At 43.6% G+C, this 8,556-nt stretch overlaps 1 protein-coding gene across 2 annotated transcripts in view; it reads right to left on the reverse strand.

Annotated features, from left to right (window-relative positions):
* Ptp36E (protein tyrosine phosphatase 36E) overlaps positions 1 to 7,362 on the reverse strand; it is a 138,851-nt gene extending 131,489 nt beyond the window's left edge. Inside the window, exon 1 of one of the 2 annotated variants that reach the window (XM_077644544.1) lies at positions 7,191 to 7,362. The gene's annotated coding sequence lies outside the window, so the exon portion shown is untranslated. The remainder of the gene's footprint in view (positions 1 to 7,190) is intronic. The other variant, XM_077644541.1, reaches the window with a different exon arrangement.
* Between the last annotated feature and the right edge of the window lie 1,194 nt (positions 7,363 to 8,556).

Raw genomic sequence — 8,556 nt, forward strand, 5'->3', positions numbered from 1 at the left:
TTCCAAGCTCAGATAGACGGCCGCTGAATAATATGTCTTTGCTCTTATTTCTCTATTGCTACTCCCCGCATATGTTTAGAGAAGCTGTTCCCCTTTCATCTCGCCCAAACTCCGCTCCTTTCCAATCTTTCTGTAGAAATTCAGAGCGTAGGAGCGGCCACTTTTTTTAGGCTCGACAGTTCAGTGACGTAAACTGGTTTGAATTCCGGTGGTGTGACTGAAATTTTGATGGACGTAGAAGCTGCCTGTTGCCTGTAAAAGTTCGATTTGGTTCTCAGCTTAGTTTCGATAGGTAGGTGACTGACTTGCACACAGCTAAATATTAAACGCGTATACGGGACTTCGGACGGTCAAGGGTGCCTAAGAAACTGGAGGCTAATAGAGAATTATTATTTGCATATCACACAACAGTATGCCTGTCCTCCCTTAAAAATGTTTTAGACAGTCTATAGACTGTCCATAGACTTCTGTTTATAAAGTATATAAACAAATGCCAGAAAACAGTCTATAGGCAATTCAAATGCTATAGACAGTCTAAAGATAATCTATAAATTTATCGCCATACCCTTTTAGTACACTGTGAATAGTCAAAAGAAATACCTACAGGAAGACAATAGAGTCTATAAGAAATCTATAGAATGTCTTTAGACAATATTTATGCGGGCTAACCTAATAATTTTGATGTCCGTTACTTTATTCCCTTAAACTGAGCCATCTTTCTGACCTCGAGGTGTTCAATCTCAATTTAGCAGGCTTCCCGGTGACTGTTATAGATATATGTAGGCTCTATGTCTATGCTCCATGTAGCGATCCGCTTTATAACATTGGAGGGTCGCTGTCGACATCCGGTGAAATCTTTTTTGTCGGTTACGGGAGCCCTTGTCGTGCCTTGAGCTCGGACCGGCAAAACGCTCCGAAACCGTCAAGTCGTACGATCGGTATTTAGAAATTTTCTGGACGAAGAAGCCATCAGTGTAAAAAAACGTTGCCGACATATGCTTGAAACACTGAGTTAGAGGGCTGTAGAAATGCATCACCGCTGATAGCCGACAAAAACGCATGCATTAAATCAAGGCTACCTGATTTTTCACCTACTAATTCTTCGTGTTTTCCCAAGCTCGCCCAGATAAAAGATTTAGCTGTTCTCCTTCCTTCCAGTCCAGATAACCAGAGCAGGCTCTATATCGCCACGAAAGCCGCGTGACCTCAGGAATGTCTGAATGCCTTTTATTGTTACGCAGAAGTGGTTAGACGCAAAATACGTTGAACACAAGGTTACTGCAAAGGCGTCGGGTTTCATCGCAGATGCGGGGTAAAGATATCTTAATAAAATGAAAAAAAAAAGCTTCTCAGGGCCCCTTACAAAAGTATCTCTAGATAGGCTATAGATTGACCATATATTTTTGTTTATTAGGTCTATACATTTTTTATAGACAAATCTTATAGTCTAGTTTATTGTCAATACAAACCCTATAGATTGTCTATAGTTTATAGACAATATACAGATTTATGGCCATTCAATTTTAGTAGACTTTTGTCCACAGACGACAGTTTATAGACTATAAATAGACAAGAAAATTATATATTGGAAGACACTAGAGCGTATAAGTCTATAGACAATCTATAGACCTTTTTTATAAGGGAAAGAAATCAAAGTAATTGGTGTATACCCCTCCATTCCATACCCATTCAAATCACGCGACCATGAAAGAGGGATTGCGGAGGCAGAGCACGCGTGAAACGTACTTCAGATTTATTCATATTTCGACAAGTTCGGGAGCTCAGAACCAGAATCCGACAAGAACCTGTCACCGATTTCAGGAGGTTAGCAGATTGTAGCGCCGCCTTTCATGTCTGTACTCAACTGTCGGCGATGACTTGCAGCTTTCCTTTCCGCACCAGATCTGTTTTTTTAAGACTTTTAGTAGTTCACCTAATCGCTATAACTGACGCGAACATCCGTCGAAGTTCAAACTTTTGTTGAATTAGGGCTTTAAATTTTGCTCGCATCTGAGAGCAAAACACGCTACTCCTTTAAAAGGCGAGTGAAAGAAGTACTATTGCGAAATGCCACACAATAACACCAAGTGTGGCCACCAAACTATGCCATGAGGGCGTTGTTTCACAGTTCCGAAGTCCAAAAGGCACACTTGTAAGAAAGAAGCAAAAAAAAAGGCAAGCAAAACGATTTGGCTGATATCGCAAATTAACACGGAACCACGTCTCGCTTTCTCTTGCAGTCTTGTTACTAATCCATACCCTTATCACCTGTGCAAACCAAACCCTCTTTATTTACGCTTCCTGTCGGTGTTTTCAAAGAAAATGTGCAATTGTATTGTTGGTTGTCCGTTTTTTCGTGCAGATATACTGCTTTGCCTGTATTACTTATATATATGTTTTTTTTTTCAAAACACGTCGCGTTTGGCTGTCCATTATATTTTTTTTTCGAAACTTGTCGCGTTTGATCTTCTGTAAAACTGATGTCAGACAGTTCTGTTTATCGCCATCTAGAATGTACTGCCACTGTACGCTGCCGCGCTGCGCACGTGAAGGTCACGAGGCCATGTCAGGCGCCATATGACGCCTTTTGCCTCGGGAACTTCAGCAGATGTAATCACGAAATGAATCCTATATGTACTGCAATTCTGCTGAAACTCTGCTGAAAAATATTTTGGTAAATGCGTCCAATAGAGAGTTTAGGAAATGGTGCGATCAGATAGATGTGGGACAGTATAATGTTGGCATAAAAATGTCAATACAGCAGTTACGACACTGATGGCGTCACAGTTTACTATAAAGGCGGAAGAATGCTCTATATAGGGAATGCTGTATATAAAATGAACAAAAATAATGCGTTGTCGGCTACGGCAACCAACTGGACGGCTAGGATAGGGAAAGGCAGCGAGCGCAGGACTGAAGGCAGTCAGAGAGAGAAAAGGAGGAATTATTGGCATTTACTCAACAAGGGTCAGGCAGGATATGGAAAAAATGAAGATCAGTGGCAAAGGCGTCTGTTTTGTGTCGTAAGCAATCTGCCCGACTGTGATGGTGATGGTGGTGTAATGCGGTACTTTTCCGTTCTATGCTACGTCATAAAAAAAAATCAGTGATAGTTTCACTTTTGTGTAGGCTAGCTGGTACATGTTCCTAAATTATTCAATTTTATCAATGCAGACGAGGATGAAGAATTTCCTAACACAGGCGCGTTGCCTTTTACCAACTCAGGCTTATTTCACGGTCACGTTTTTAAAGGAATTGTACGTAATATGGTTATTTTGTAAAAGCGTTTGGTTTGCCAACTAACTTCAATAAACTCAAATTGAAGCTGGCGCAAGTCCTGTGCTCGCGCACTCTCTGACCTTGTCATTTGCGCTAAAACTAGTTAAAGGTGCGGTAGTTTTTTTGTATGTGAGCCACTTTTGCCCTTTCTCGCATCATTATTCTGGAAAAGGCAACGAGGTATTTCTCTTCTTAGACAGTACAATTCAGGGATTATTTGTACTGAAAAATTAGTACGGACGCCTAACTAAATTATGCCTTGGGAACGCGATGGCATTAGAGGTTGTTGACGCCTTTGCATTGAGTTTTGTGTCATTCGTGCGTGTCATTGTTTCCAGATCCCTACATGTCTGTCTGCACGCAAAACGAAATACATTCGGGTCACCTAGCTGGTGGTGCGCAGGAAAGACGTCACCATGTGTTTGGCGCATGATAGTCTAAGTTGCTTATGCGCCATAAAACCCAATACAATACATTACAATACTTCTCTTCATCCAATGAGAACTATCTGGTCTGGTGGCGTCACTTCTCTTCATCCAATGAGAACTATGTGGTCTGGTGGCATGACTTGTCTCCATCCAATGAGAACTATCTGGTCTGTTGGCGTCACTTGTATCCAGCCAATGAGAACTATCTGGTCTGATGGCGTCGCTTGTCTCCAGCCAATCAGCAAATCTTACGACCGACGACACATTTTTCTCCCCGGCAAATCTTGTGATGCTGTTGCATTAAAAATATTGTGACAGCCATCAAAGATTTCACCGAAGTTCCCTGCATTGTGCATTCTATCTACGAAAACGGCTGATAGGGAATTTATAGGTGCAGTTAGTGCTACTCGTGTACAGCTGAGTGATGCGGGAGTAAGCAGGACGCTGACAGCGTCCTCATGATGAGCATCTTCATGATGCCTCAGATTCCTTACGCTGGATTGTAGGAGCAGGCGTGAGTTGTCGTTTATTTAATATTCGCTGCGCATCCGCTTTTCAATGAATCTGATGATTAATGGTTTGGGTATTTTGTCTCCGTTCTTTTCTTTATCGGCTATTGACATGATCTATCGAATCGTCCCGCCTTACGCTTGTCCTGCGTTCTTCTCGTTCGGCCGCGGGGTAATTGTGACACCCACATTTCGATGAGGCAGCTGCGGTGCACGCAGCCTCTCCTCTTCCCTGTATACCATAGTAACCATAACTAACCATAAATAACCATTACCAATACGGCTACGCCAAGAAGCTCACGACTTTTCCGCCGCCTCTTGGGCCAAAAATTTGGAGGTAAGCTCGTGCTTTCTCTCTCTCCCGTTGCAGCGAGCTCTAAAGACCCACATGAGCCGGGCAGATCAGGATAAGATTACTATCGACCCGCAGTTCTACCAATAAGAACACGCTGTTTTAGGGATCTTCTTCCCACTACCGGTTTATCATGAATGTCGTGCTTCGCGGTCAGTATACATGTTTTTTTGGCCTTTCAGTTTCACACGTGCCGCACTTCTCTACATGTTTTACAAACCATTATTTTATATGTCATTGTTATTTGAAGAAAGTTATGCCGCTATAGCAAAATAAGTAAACGAATTACATATTTTTGAAAATCAGGTTGCTCCAGTATTCTGGTCGTTTACCAATTATGACTAGTCCGGCCCGATTGCATAAGGCAACTATTTTCAGTTTCCAAATTTCTACACTGATGAGCTGAATATTGCCCTTGACTATTTGGGAAATTTTGTAGCAAATGCAAATATTTTTTGCATATGGGCGCACGCAAAGAGCTTGGAATGCAGTAGCTGTCATCACTGCACTGCTCTGCGGACATCTTTGCGCTGACGGAGGTACAGAATTCCTAGATCAATTGTGGCAGTGGATTTGCTTATAAAAGCTTAAACTATATTTAGCTACGAGCTCATTGAACTCATCCGAAAAGAATGGCCTGCAGTCCTAGCTTTTTTCTCAAATCATGAAACAAATGAATCCGAGTGAGGCGTAAGATTTTCTTATAAAACAAAATCAACTTATCCCCATAAGCACCGCAACTACCAATGAAGCAAATGGCTCTGAAAAATAATTTGTGTGAATACAGAAGTTCAAGGAGTTAAGTACATGCCCACGGCAGCAAAGCATTGAAGGGCACTACATTAACAAACTATATAAATAGCACAAATATCAATGCGCTTTTTAAAAGTACCTGTAACTATCAATGCCTCCACGTCATTTAAAGAGGTCCGTCTACTGAATATATTACCGCTTCGGTTGGCTAAACTACGTCTAAATCATGAGAACGTCTGAAACTTCACAGGAAATGTGATATGCAGGAAGCTTATCTGTTTGTATAATACCTTAACTCAAATAAGAATAACAAAATGTTCGTCGAATGCACATTTCGCACTCCTTATATTACGGCAAAGGCTGTTATTCGGTGTGAACATTGCTTAAGTACCCACAAGAATCTACCACCTCCCCTCTTCGCATATACTATTGCAAACATTAGTTCTGTCGTGCTCTATGCTTGTTGCTGTTTACTGTATTTGCGCACTGCGCAAGCGAACCATTGATGATGAGTAGTAAATGTACAGAGTACTCCCTTGAGAGAAATAGCTGGGGATAATGTCGTTAATGGACGCCGTTGGTTACAGATTCCGAACGTGTGTTCTGTCGAAGAGCTGTAAGTGCTATTTTTTCGTGCACGTCGCTGTAGTCCGGGGTGAAATCAGACAACATAAAAAACTTGAACCTGGCGACGGTGCAGATTTCAAGCAAAGATTACTGTTCCGGAAAAAAGTACACATATACTCGGGCAAGATGATTGTTTGCATACCGGTATGTTTGTATACAGGGCTTTTTTTAGAAGAAGAGGCCTGTCGTTGATGTACTTATGATTCTCATGCCAATACTGTTAGAAGGTAGGTAGAGAAGGGTTGTCACAACGTCAGAGAACATCGGCGGAGCATATCGTGGAAGGATTTCTGTTTGCCAGACTGCGTCCTATCTCGTCCACTTGCTTTTTAAAAGCTTTGTGCTTACACTTCATACCGCATAATTTCGCGTGTATCGTGCCCCATCCTTAAATTGGGAAAGATTAATACAGATCTAGTTAGGGGCATAGTAAATTAATAATAAAAAGAACAACTTTAAACAAGACCGGGGCTTGCGACCTAAGCCAAATAGTGCAACGATTTCCCAGTCCCTGTACCAACGGCACTTCATAGCAGCAGCACTTCTCTAACGCGTATGTTTTTTGCAGACACGATTGGCGGAGTGTATAACTCGTTGGAAAGCCATTGTACTCGCCGGCGCCCCAAACGACTTGTTCACGGCAGACAATGTTGAGATAGCTTTCTCTAGGTGCACAATAGGAGAGCTAATCTTAAACTTAGAGAACCCCCGTTTTTTTTGCCGGAAAAGCGCAATACTTGGTTGAAATTTACTTGCTTTGTAGAGTTGTTATTATAAAAAGCAAACACCTTGTGCAAAATAAGCGCTCTGACTGACAACCATCAATGTCATCTTCCAGCGACGCAACGCAAGGTAGGAAAGAAGCATATTTAACGGCGTCGAAACCTCGCCCACCTGACGGCAGACAGCAACCATAATGTCAAGTACACCGCTTTTACTTCCTCACTACCTAGATTCAATCTAACTTCACGCGGCAGATCACAATCAACGCATGTGCCTGGTTGTCACATCGCCAAGTGCATTCCTTTCCGTCGTAAAACTTAGTAAAGAAAGGCACCACCACAAGGGGGCCGCTGCCGTACAAAGCACGCTGGCTTTTCCTTCGAGCCAAGCACGGTCGCAGCGACAAGAAGGGGGACACGACGATGCAGAATCTGACCCGCCAGGCTATCTCAGAAGGCGACGAAGAAACGCAAAGGGACGAGGGGGAGACGCCGGCGGACGGCGTCCCCGGCGACTCACCATAGCGCCGGCGAGGCCACGAGGCTATCAGCAGAGGAGGCGGCAGAAGGCGGCAGCAAAGACCGGAGAAGCATCAGCGGCGAATAGCGAGCGGCGTCGGAGCGGCGCCTCCGTCGATACAGCAGCATTGCCGCGCCCCGACTCGTCTGCTGGACGGGGCAGCGGACGACACAACGCGGGAGGCGCTGGAGGAAAAAGGGAGCACGCTTCCCCCCCTTTTTCCCCTTCGCCGCCTCTTTTCCCCCTCCTTCCCTCCCCATACTGCCGAGAGGGGGAGCGAAGGATGGATACTCGCTCTCCTTTCTCCGCTCTCCATCCTCTCCCACTGCCCGCGACTTCCCTCCACGCATCCAGGAGAGGGGACAAGGAGGACGACGCGGGATGCGCGGGACGAAGGGCACGATCCCGTTTTCCCGCCAGCCGTGTCCCTCGCTTCCCTGTGAGAAGGAGGACACTCTCCAGTTCTCTTCACTCTCTCGCCCTCTACGCATTAGAAGTGAGGAGTGCAGATGTGGCCGCCGCTTTCAGAGCTGAATTATGCTACTCCTCTCGTCTGCCGCCTCGCACGACTATCCCCCCTCCCCCACCCTGCTTTCTATCGGTACTTGTTCGTGCAGTCGTTAAACCATGCACGCAGCGAATGTACGATAATCTCCCTATTTAATTCTTATAAACTGGAAAGACAAAAAAAACGCAAGGGAACATTAGCACTCATTACCCGGGAAAAGGATCAGAAGCGCAATTCGTAATCAATAACTGCAAATGGGACTAACAATGTGTGATCTTCCGCAGGCATTTTTTTTGTTCTTTATAAAGCGTCTGAAATTTATTTACTTGTCAGGCCCACTTTTTTTGTGAGCAGAGGTGGAAACAAGTTTTTCTGGATTCCAGACTCAGGCGCGTATTTCCTCCCTGAGGGGATCGATTCGAGCCCTGCGCATAAATTATTACTTTGGTGATTACTGGGATGCAGCTGGTTCTCCGAACAATTTTTTTTTCTTGGCTCAAGTCCAGTATTATTGGCAGAAAAATTTTGAAAATTGAAATGTTGTAACAAACTTGTCGAAATATTGAAGGTAATGGCCCATTCGTCTGATGCGTAGGCAATTCTTTTAAATTTTTTTATCACTTGTACTGGATGTACAACATTGTCGGACAAAATTTCTGAATATTGAAAAACTAAGATTCTGTTATTGGAATATTGAAGGTTATGGTTCATTCTTGTGAGACGGAAAAAAAACTTTCTTTTTACCTGTTTCCAACGTCACATCATCTAGTTAAGAATGTCATAGAGAACTAACGGGGAATGCTTTTTAGGATAGCACAAACTTTAATGTATAAAAAAAAGGCAAGGCTGCCGCCGGGT

Source organism: Amblyomma americanum, chromosome 11, assembly GCF_052857255.1.
Source record: "Amblyomma americanum isolate KBUSLIRL-KWMA chromosome 11, ASM5285725v1, whole genome shotgun sequence".
NCBI lineage: Eukaryota > Metazoa > Arthropoda > Arachnida > Ixodida > Ixodidae > Amblyomma > Amblyomma americanum.